Source organism: Salvelinus fontinalis, chromosome 36 (assembly GCF_029448725.1).
Source record: "Salvelinus fontinalis isolate EN_2023a chromosome 36, ASM2944872v1, whole genome shotgun sequence".
NCBI lineage: Eukaryota > Metazoa > Chordata > Actinopteri > Salmoniformes > Salmonidae > Salvelinus > Salvelinus fontinalis.
Window position 1 is genome coordinate 10,359,503 of NC_074700.1, and position 12,244 is coordinate 10,371,746.

The 12,244-nt window shown below is 42.7% G+C and overlaps 1 protein-coding gene across 50 annotated transcripts in view; it reads left to right on the top strand.

Annotated features, from left to right (window-relative positions):
* LOC129835195 (receptor-type tyrosine-protein phosphatase delta-like) overlaps positions 1-12,244 on the top strand; it is a 678,254-nt gene that overhangs the window by 333,278 nt on the left and 332,732 nt on the right. For 48 of the 50 annotated variants that reach the window (XM_055900635.1, XM_055900636.1, XM_055900634.1 and 45 more), the window contains exon 8: positions 374-421. The exons of 1 other annotated variant lie outside the window; for it this stretch is intronic. The gene's annotated coding sequence lies outside the window, so the exon portion shown is untranslated. Of the gene's footprint in view, positions 1-373; positions 443-12,244 lie in introns of all 50 variants that reach the window. One more of the 50 variants, XM_055900637.1, reaches the window with a different exon arrangement.

The following is a 12,244-nucleotide window of genomic DNA, read 5'->3' on the forward strand; positions in this document are numbered from 1 at the left end:
GACGATGCATTGTTCAGGTTTGGACTTGGTATTGTGTCCCCCTGGTTTGATAAGATTATCAGGGTGTGTTGATTGACTATCTCTTGAGAACTGGCTTTAGTAACTGCAATTAATGATGTGCATTTAATATGTCAGCATCACAGGTGCTATTAACTAACACACTATAAACATGCTATCACAAGCTGATTGAAGCATCTGGAACTGCATACCGTAGTCTTAGTTACATTTTCCTGTTTGGTCCCTGGAGCCCCCCGGTGCTTTAGTCTTCATTAAGAGGAGTTCCTCGTTGATCGATCACTGTCACTGGGGCTGCTCTGTAATTGCGGGCGTCCTTAATCATGACTGACGTCTCATCTTCTTCATTGTCACACAGGTCTCAGGAGAGAGAATGTTCCATGACTTTCACACCTTCAACCTCAAGGTAGGCCTCCGTGCTTTATAGGTCTGTATGTTTCTGTCTGGCAGTTCATATAAAAGACTGTGGGTTGGATTCTGTTATAGTTGTCTATCTACTGTACACAAGGAGGACTGTGGACATTGACACACGTCTGCACTGCGTCACAGTGCAACTTGCTATGTATACTGAGATGTGAAAACTCATTCTGACAGCCCAAACAATACAGTACAAAACAGACTCAATTTAACTTGTCATATTAATGCAATGCCTTATTTAAAAAAATATCCATGTGTGCACTCACCTGTCTGATTCTGAAAAGTGGAAGTGAGTTTTGAGTGTAGTGGTTGTATGTTGTTATAGTAATGACATGTTATTTGAATGAGAATATTAACTGGCTGAAGGATAATATCATAGGTTGCTATTTATACTGCAAATTGAGAGAAAGAAGGTCAATTCTAATTTCTATGAAGAAAAATCCCATTGCATTGAAACTCCCATTCAATTTCCAAACTATGATAAAGTAACACTCATTTGATATAGTTGCCTGCCTGCCTGCCAGCCAAATTGATTCTTGTTGCAAAGTTCCAAACACATTTGATTTCCTTAGACCTTATAATTAGCAATTATATGTGAAGCCTTACTCTTGACAAATCCTGAATGTTTCATTTTTACTCACTGGCTTATGAGTTAACATTGAGACTCATCTTATTAATTTTGACTACATATTGACAGACACGTCAATGACCTAAAGTACAGGCACATTCTATGACACATAAACATAGTAAGTAACCCAATACATCTACAAATGAACTATGCAATGAAGCTGTCTCTGACAAAAGTACGGTATGTTAGTGCCATGCATGTACTGCTGATGAAACCTCAGCAATGACCTACATTGGTAGCACAAACAACTTCTCCAAGGTGGATGTTATTTGACAACAGTCCTGTGTGTATTAATCATGGTATGCTTGAATTAGAGGGTCCTCAAGTGCAGGACACCAGGAATCTCAAGAAGAAGAATAGATGAATGGATGTCAATAATGTGAAGAATTGTGTTATTTATTCAATGGATATCCTATATATTGGAATGTCTTGGTTGATTGATATTGGAGTGATTTGCTCCTTAAACTATCCAATAGCAGAATAGTACGTGTTCAGTGGTGTGAACTATGCAACACGCATGATATTTGTTTGTTTCCAACTTCTTCATCAGCTTTGGAAGGCTCTAGATTTAAACATTTCCCATGCACATAGTAAACAAAATATTTATGAAAGATATCAGCTGATGTTCCTGCTCTTTTCCATACATTTCCCCCCCGCTTTCTATATGGCTATATAATCGAATATACATCTTTCTGTTTGGCTATATAATCTAATATACTGCAAGTATTTCTGTATGGATAAATAATCTAATGTAAGTCTATCAGTATGGCCATATAATCTAATGTAAATCTTTCTGTATGGCTGTATAATCGAATGTAAATATATCTGTATGGCTATATAATCTAATGTAAACATATCTGTATGGCTGTATAATCTAACGTAAATATATATGTATGACTAATTTCATGTACTGTAAATCTATCTGTATGGCTATATAATATAATGTAAGTATATCTGTATGGCTATATAATCTAATGTAAATATATCTGTTTGGCAATGTAATCTAATGTAAGTATATCTTATGGCTATATAGTCTAATGCAAATCTATCTGTATGGCTATCTCTTCTAATGTAAGCCTATCTGCATGGCTATGTAATCTAATGTAAGTCTATCTGTATGGATATGTAATCTAATATAAGTCTTTCTGTTTCATCTCATTTCATAACACCACTGCACAGAGGCATCCTAATGGTCCCTTTCGCTGGGCTCCGCAATTGGCCCCTACACTATTTATGCAGCGTGACAGGCAAAGCACAATATAATCAGCCTCCGAATGTGTATTTCATGAAGGGCATCAACATTCATCTATTCAACCATCTCCCCACACACGATACACTCTGGTGTGGGCACATACACACGCCGCAACCCCATAGCCTCGTTTTGATCAATTTCGCTCCCTCAAATCTTTCTGCATCTAAATGCTAGCCGACTGTGCTTGCTCCCCACAATCCGCCTCTGAAGAATGACCCCTCCGCAGCCAATCCATGTGGCACGGTGCTTTTTATACGCTCACACACTGTAATTGACACATTGTAGCAAATGGGCTTATTTTCACGTCACATCAAAGGAACATTACGATGAAATATGGGCATTTTCTATATATTTATTATAGTGCCCCTCCTCCTTTCTCTACCCCCGAAAGGTCGTTTGCAACGACACTAAGACGTAATCTGGATTCCAATTGTTCATGTGTCGGGCTAAGTGGCCCCATGTGAAAATTCTATGTGGAATTGGAGGCTGATACTAACGTTCGCACCTAACAGTGTCATACTCTGATGTGTATGGCTATTGAGTCCATGGTCATTTGTATGGATAAGGACAGTGTTTCCCAACTCCGGTCCTCGAGTACCCCCAAAAGCACGCATTTTTGTTGTAGCCCCGGACAAAAACACCTGATTCAACTTGTCAAGGGCTTGATGATTAGTTGAAAAGTAGAATCAGGTGCTTGTCCTGGGCCACAACAAACATGCACTATATCTACAAAAGTATGTGGACACCGCTTCAAATTAGTGGATTCAGCTATTTCAGCCACACCCGTTGCTGACAGCTGTATAAAATCGAGCACACAGCCATGCAATCTCCATAGACAAACATTGTCAGTAGAATGGCCTTATTGAAGAGCTCACTGAATCTCAACGTGGCACCATCATAGGATGCCGCCTTTCCAATAAATCAGTTGATCAAATATCTGCCCTGCTAGAGCTTCCCCGGTCAATTATAAGTGCTGTTATTGTGAAGTGGAAACATCTAAGAGCAACAAAGGCTCAGCCGCAAAGTGGTAGGCCACACAAGCTCACAAAACGGGACCGCTGAGTGCTGAAGCCTGTAAAAACTGTCTGTCCTTGGTTGCAACATTCACGACTGAGTTCCAAACTGCTTCTGGATGCAAGTCAGCACAATAACTGTTCGTCGGGCGCTTCATGAAATGAGTTTCCATGCGCAATGCCAAGCATCGGCTGGAGTGGTGTAAAGCTCACCGTCATTGCATTCTGAAGCAGTGATGAATCACGCTTCACCATCTGGCAGTCCGACGGACAAATCTGGGTTTGGCGGTTGCCAGGAAGCTACCTGCACCAATGCTTAGTCCCAACTGTAAAGTTTGGTGGAGGACGAATAATGGTCTGGGGCTGTTTTTCATGGTTCGGGCTAGGCCCATTAGTTCCAGTGAAGGGAAATCTTAACACTACAGCATACAATGACATTCTAGATGATTCTGTGCTTCCAACTTTGTGGCAACAGTTTGGGGAAGGCCCTTTCCTGTTTCAGCATGACAATGCCCCCGTGCACTAAGCAAAGTACATACAGAAATGGTTTGTCGAGATGAATATGGAAGAAATTGACTGTCCTTCACAGAGCCCTGACTTCAACCCCATCGAACACTTTTGGGATGAATTGGAACGCCGACTGCGAGCCAGGCCTAATTGCCCAACACCAGTGCCCGACCTCACTAATGCTCTCGTGGCTTGCTTCCAGCAAGTCCCTGCAGCAATGTTCCAACATCTAGTGGAAAGCCTTCCCAGAAGAGTGGAGGCTGTTATAGCAGCAAAGGGAGGACCAAATCCATATTAATGCCCATGATTTTGGAATGAGATGTTCGACAATCAGGTGTCCACATACTTTAGGTCATGTGGAGTTTGTACTGTTGGGGGTACTCGAGGACAGGAGTTGGGAAACACTGGATGAATTAATGATATTTTAAATGGTCCATTTGAAAGATGTTGCATGACACATGCATCAGTCCCTTGTCACTCTCTCTGTGGCCTTGATTTTGTGGCCACTCCAATTACACGGCAAAATGGTTAATGAACTGAATGACGATGGCTAAGAGGGTAGTGTGTTTATAAAAAAAATCAATGATACTCTTAACCCTCATGAAATCATAATGTTTATATCAATGTCAATGGCTATTGCCCCGTGATATGATTTAATCATGAAGCAATTTTATGATAATTTACTCCTTGATTACTATTAATATTTGAATAATTAATATTTTCCATGCATAATACTGAAGGAAATAGAGTGACACATTGAAAGAGTGTGGTATTTTTACCAGAAATCTTTCACCCCAAATGTATGTAATTTTCAGCAAAAATCCTAATATACAGTACAACTTGACCCCACAGAAGCCACATTTTTATCAGTTAGCATCACTTAAATGAGAGCACCTCCTGTTTTTGATTTAGGTCTCACAGCAAAATGCTAAATGTCTTTCTTGGTGAACCACTATGGATCTTTCCCATTGCTCTCAACATCTGTAATTGATACAGTCGTGAGTGTTGACGATCCATATCCCCATTGCGTTTTCTAGGAAGAATGTGATACTGTGAGATAGGAAGAGAGGGGCCCGTTTCAAGGAACGCAACAGTTAGTGTTTCCTCCCCCTCTCCTCTTTGAAAGCTATTTCCTCTCTGGGAGGGGACGAGCATCTGAGGGCTGTCAGCTACTGCTTCCATCAACACAAAGGCTAAGATCTCAACCAGCCCTGGGGGAGACTAGTGTCACTTTAACAGGCCTTATAACATGTCAATTTACACATCGCCCACTAAGTCCACTACTGCCAAGAGCTTCCACTGTAGACACTAACACACTGTGTGGTATAAGCGCTACCACACACGCAACACAGTGTGGATTACATTTGTGCTGGAACACATGGATTGTAGAATGGCTGATAAAGGCGATGCTCATTGAGTCCATTTCCACGCAGCTTGGTTGAGATCATTTCTGAGCAGCTGGATATGTACTGGTCACAAATCCATTTTTTTTTTTTTAAATGTATTTATTATCTTTACCCCTACTGTCAGTTGACTGGCACATTTTTATAATGAAATATTCTGACACAATAGACCCACCGGAGTGTATTATAATTTATACCATTGAAAAGAGTGATAATCATCCCTTACCCACATTAATGTAGAATTAAACAGTATAAAGGAACCTCATTGTGTCTTAGATGCACGTTGATGAAATAGTATAACATATGATCTGAAGATATCATAAACTGGGTTCTCTATTCTTAGAATGTCTGTAATATATACTAGCAGATCATGGTGAATTTCTATGGAAAAGTACATGCCACAATCATTCCAATACTGTTACACATTCATTCATATGCATTTTTTGTACTAGAGGAGAAATCCACTCTGAGTTTGATCATTGGTATTTCTGCTCGCAGTACAGGGGGCAGGGCGGCATGGTTAGAATGCTGAACTCCCCCTGCTACAGTCGATGATTGTTTCATTTAACATTGACAAGCCGTTCAGAGGGAAGCTGCCAGCCTAACACACAAACAGGTGCATAATGAAGGCTGGTGTGGACCTATCATTGTCAGCCATGATATAACAGCATGCATGTCTTTGTATTTAGAATATCAAATATTATATTACCAGGAAGAGGAAGTCATTGTAGAATCAGAGTCCGCAGCCTCAGGCAGACTAGGACCAAAAATCATCCCTGGCATTTATAACAAACGCCCGTGTTTTTCCTGAAATGCCAGATGGCCAGTCCACCGCTGGATACAGTATAGTGATAGACATTTTCCACAATGCTGATGACTTTGAAATGTTAACGTGAAATATAACTAAGACTGAGGAAACGTGACAGCGTGCATATATAACAGCTTCTTATTTGTACATCTCAGCTTACCGCCACATCAGCCACCACTGAATCCTCTAATGACAAATGTGTTTTAAATGTAAAATGTAATCAGTAGGATCACCACACGCAATCAGCTCTTCTTCAGTGCACCTGCGCGAACCCCTTGCAAATGTAAGTGCATTCAATGGGAGAATTATTGCTGGCAGCTTATCAAAGCAAGATTGCGTGTTGACTTTGATTAACGTCTGTATGTTGAAGGCTTGATAAGGTCAAAGTTCAAAATGATCTCCTCTCCAAACAGCTATTCTGTGAAATTCTATAAATATTTATCTTGAGTGTTCGCTATTTGTCTTTCTTTAGGCCAAGGAATTATTTCATAGAAATTCATGGTTTAGAGCTTGATTTTCTGAAATACGTTTAGAATTAGATTAAATAGTAGTATACAGTATGTGATACTAGTAATACATTAGCAATACGAACTAATATGGACCAACTATAACTTATAAACTCAGCAAAAAAGTAAACGTCCCTTTTTCAGAACCCTGTCTTCATTGTAAAGGTTTTAAACACTGTTTCCCATGCTTGTTCTATGAACCATAAACAAGTAATGAACATGCACCTGTGGAACGGTCGTTAAGACACTAACAGCTTACAGACAGTAGGCAATTAAGGTCACAGTTATGAAAACGTAGGACACTAAAGAGGCCTTTCTACTGACTCTGAAAAACACACAAAAAAAGATGCCCAGGGTTCCTGAACATGCTAGAGGCATGTTGCAGGGAGGCATGAGGACTGCAGATGTGGCTAGGGAAAAAATTGCAATGCAGCGCTACAGGGAGACAGGAAGGACAGCTGATCATACTTGCAGTGGCAGACCACGTGTAACAACACCTGCACAGGATCGGTACATCTGAACATCACACCTGCGGGACAGGTACAGGATGGCAACAACAACTGCCCGAGTTACACCAGGAACGCACAATCCCTACATCAGTGCTTAGACTGTCCGCAATAGGCTGAGAGAGGCTGGATTGAGGGCTTGTAGGCCTGTTGTAAGGCAGGTCCTCACCAGACATCACCGGCAACAACGTCGCCTAAGGTCACAAACCCACCGTCGCTGGACCAGACAGGACTGCCAAAAAGTGCTCTTTACTGACGAGTTGCGGTTTTGTCTCACCAGGGGTGATTGTCGGATTTGCGTTTATCGTCGAAGGAATGAGCGTTACACTGAGGCCTGTACTCTGGAGCGGGATCGATTTGGAGGTGGAGGGTCCGTCATGGTCTGGGGCGGTGTGTCAAAGCATCATCGGACTGAGCTTGTTGTCATTGCAGGCAATCTCAACGCTGTGTGTTACAGGGAAGACATCCTTCTCCCTCATGTGATATCCTTCCTGCAGGCTCATCCTGACATGACCTACCAGCATGACAATGCCACCAGCCATACTGCTCGTTCTGTGTGTGATTTCCTGCAAGACAGGAATGCCAGTGTTCTGCCATGGCCTACAAAGAGCCCGGATCTCAATCCCATTGAGCACGTCTGGGACATGTTGGATCGGAGAAATGTCTGGGAACTTGCAGGTGCCTTGGTGGAAGAGTGGGGTAACATCTCACAGCAAGAACTGACAAATCCGGTGCAGTCCATGAGGAGGAGATGCACTGCAGTACTTAATACAGCTGGTGGCCACACCATATAATGACTGTTACTACCCCCCCTTTGTTCAGGGACACATTATTCTGTTTCTGTTAGTCACATGTCTGTGGAACTTGTTCAGTTTATGTGTGCGTTTTTGAATCTTGTTATGTTCATACAAATATTTAAACATGTTAAGTTTGCTGAAAATAAACGCAGTTGACAGTGAGAGGACGTTTCTTTTTTTGCTGAGTTTATAATGCTTATGCTTAGGGCAGCTGGTTATTGCCATGCAAAAGTGGCTGTGAATGATACAAACCTTAGAATGTGTTAGAAATCAGAACACATATGGGCTGCATGGTGTGACTATAGGCTATTGATGATTTGAGAAAGTAGCAAAAAAAGCTTGCTCTCTGTTCCTTTGCCTCAGGATGCACAGCTGATGTCTCATCGAGTGATCATACGTTCACCCATCAGACTATTCTCAATTTAATCTTGTCTTTACTAATATTTCAAATTAGTTTTGATTTAGAATGGACCATTATCAAATGGGCAGGAACAAGGGGCAGGGGGAAAAAGACATCTGTATGCACTCGAATAGTGAATGGATGTCGTGCTCATTCCCACCAGTCCGTTTTGTTGGCTACTTCTGTTTTTATAGCGGAGCATGTGCTTAATATGAGCAGCTGAGAAATACATATAAAGAACACTTATTCACTTCACGCGTCAACGTCTGTTTGAGGAGCATGGTCTCACTGCCCAAACTCTGTGTGCCATGGGCTCTCCAACCTTGTTCCTGCAGCTACCCAGGGCTTAATTTGGGAAACCAAGTGAAATGTGTTCGGGAACATCGATAGCAATTAAACATCTTTCACTAAACTCGACAGTCCGTCTGCGTGCTCGGGAAAGGAGTAAAGGAGAAAGAGGAGGAGATGGAAACGCATGGTGGTGAGATATTCTGTATGGTTAAAGGTAATGTGTCACCCAATTCATTATGAAAATATAAAAAATCAAATACAAATTCACTAATTGCAGGCTAACTGTAAGCCGCCCTGCACAATCAATGAGCCAACAGCATCGCCTAGGGCTATACGTTCTCTCCCAGACACATGGATATACATTTTGTAGTGTAGCATAAGGTAACCAGTCCATCCAGCATGCATGATAATACAGTCCACACTCTATGGTAATTACTCTAATTTGTGTAGGCTAGACCAATTATATACGAAATACATCTTAAATCAGTTTTGTTATATGTTATATGTATAACGTCACAGTCATACTATTAATTCAGTTGTATTTTTATGAATTTATTTATTTTTGGTGGGGGGCTCCTTATGCATATGCATAAGCTCTTATATGTGTATGGGTGTTTTGAATTAATCATCACCTTAGAAAGCAATGTCCTTTTCATTGTGTTAGGCTTTGAAACAACATCCACAACAACCATGTTTTACACAGTGGTGTAAAAAGTACCCAATTGTCATACTTGAGTAAATGTAAAGATAGCTTAATAGAAAATGACTCAAGTAAAAGTGAAAGTCACCCAGTAAATATTACTTGAATAAAAGTCTAAAAGTATTTGGTTTTAAATACAGTTAAGTATCAAAAGTCAATGTAATTGCAAAAATATACTTCAAAAGTAAAAGTATAAATCATTTCAAATTGCTACCAAAACATGTGCAGAGTGCATAAAAAGAGATTACATTGATTCAACGGTCACGTGGAATTTCAATGCGGTCATGACTAATGACTGCCGGTGAGGCGGTAACACGGTCACAACAGCCCCACTTATGTCATACAGAATTGCAAACGTAAGCCGGCATTCATATTAAAAATATCTCAGTGCCACATGCTTTATTCCTATGCAGTGTTCTAAACTGGAACATCCCCCTGACAAGCGAGCATGCCCGGCATCAGAAAATGACTTAAATGTTTGCAACTCAAAACTTCAAATGACTGATAAGCGGTATCTCAGACTCCAGCGAACATTGGGATTACGCAAGAGATGTGAATAGGGGAGGGTTGCCAATGTGTTATGATTGCTGCTCATCTGAAGCCACAGCCTCTCTACAGAGAGGTGGCAAAGATTAGAAACTGACGTTTTAATTTTTTTTATTATAATACAAATCACACTTATCTTTGTTCTGCTAGCAGATTTCTTTTTTTTAGGTCACTTGCTGCCATGTTACCATTTATTCTAATACCGTAATTACCATATAAGTTGAATCATCCATGATAATTATATCTGTTGAGTTCTACTTCAGCAACTCTGATAATACGATTGCCTTGCCACCACTGGGTGTCTTCACTCCTCCACCCCCCCCCCCCCCCCATCACCACCCCCCAACCCTGACAGAAACATATTTTTTGGCTCGTTCCCACAGAAAAGTGTCAAAAGTTAATTATCTTCTGCCGCAGAATCGTCATTTTTTTTATTGCTCGCCCAAATATTCTGAACAGGACACGATTATAATTGCCTTTGTTTATCTGCTGTAGGAATACTCTTTCCTCATTTAGATATCGCCTAGCTGTATTTGACTCGTTGCATTGTGAATTGACAAATGATTTCCAATGTTATCTGTGTAATAGTCGGCTTTGTCTTCTGATTCTCATTCTGATTTATATTCCTGATTTCGAACACAATGACAAAGAACAAACAACCAACTCTGAATTCAATCCTGATTAGCATACTGCTTAATTGTTTTTGTCACTTTTTGGAACTTGGAACTAAAGAAATTCTGACTTTTTTGTTCTGTTATTCTGAGAGATAAATGTGAACTAATACGTAAAGGGTATAATCTACTCAGATTCTGATAATGTGGAGGATTTTGAAGCATATCATATGTGAGTATATTCTGGATTTGATTCACGTTCTGCCTCTGAAAGAATTGTACACTAAGTGTCTCAAACGTATTCAGATATACTCTCACTACCAGTGGCGGTTCTAGTGTCACGCCCTGGCCATAGAGAGGCTTTTATTCTCTATTTTGGTTAGGCCAGGGTGTGACTAGGGTGGGCATTCTAGTTTCTTTATTTCTATGTTTGTGTGGTTCCCAATCAGAGGCAGCTGTCTATCGTTGTCTCTGATTGGGGATCATATATAAGTTGTCCTTTTCCATTGGGATTTTGTGGGTAGTTATTTTCTGTTTAGTGTCTCCACCAGACAGAACTGTTTTCGGTATTTTCTCTTTGTTATTTTGTTAGAGTGCTTTTTGATTAATAAAACATCATGAACACTTACCACGCTGTGTTTTGGTCCATGCATTCCGACAAGAGCCGTGACAGAACTACCCACCACCAAAGGACCAAGCAGCGTGGAAAAAGGGACGAGTGGACATGGGAGGAGATCCTGGACGGAAAAGGACCCTGGACGCAGGTCGGGGAGTATCGCCGTCCGAAGGAGGAGTTTGAAGCAGCAAAGGCGAAACGGCGACTTTACGAGGAGTTGGAGCAGCGAGGCAGGAACGAGAGGCAGCCCCCCCCCCCCAAAAAAAATTGGGGGGGATACCGGGAGATTGGCAGAGTCAGGGTTCAGACCTGAGCCAACTCCCCGTGCTTACTGTGGGGAGCGAGTGACTGGGTCAAGCACCATGCTATCCGGTTCTGCGCACAGTGCCTTCAGTGCGCATCCACAGCCCGGTGCGCTCTGTTCCAACTCCACGCAGTGGCCGTACTAGAGTGGGCATTCAGCCAGGACGGATTGTGCCGGCTCAGCGTTCCTGGTCTCCGGTGTGTCTCTTCGGCCCAGGTTATCCTGCGCCAGCTCTACGCACGGTGTCCCCAGTTCGCCAGCACAGCCCAGTGCGGCCTGTTCCAGCTCCCCGCACTTGCCGTGCTACAGGGGGTATTCAGCCAGGACGAGTTGTGTCAGCGCTGCGCTACAGACCTTCGGTGCGCCTCCACGGTCCAGTGTGTCCTGCGCCGGCTCTACGCACTATGCCTCCAAAGCGCCATCATAGCCCAGTGTGTCCTGTGCCAGCTCTCCACACTCACCGAGCTAAAGTGAGTATCCAGCCAGGATGTGTTGTGGTAGCTCCACTCACTAGGCTGCCAGTACGTTTCCTCAGTCCGGTGAGACCTGTTCCGGCGCCACGTACTAAGCCTCCAGCAACGGTCCCCAGTCCGGAGCCTCCAGCGACGGTCCCCAGTCCGGAGTCTCCAGCAACGGTTCCCAGTCCGGAGCCTCCGGCGATGATCGGTGGTCTGGTTCCTCCGGCGATGATCTGCGGCCCGGTTCCTCCAGTGAAGGTTCATGCACCAGGGCTGCCACCAAAGCGGAGGGATCTGCGAGCGGAGGGGAGTCTACGTCCCGCACCGGAGCCGCCGCCGTAAGAGATGCCCACCCGGACCCTCCCCTTTAGAATCAGGTTTTGCGGGCGGAGTCCGCACCTTTGGGGGGGGGGGGGTACTGTCACGCCATAGAGAGGCTTTTATTCTCTATTTTGGTTAGGCCAGG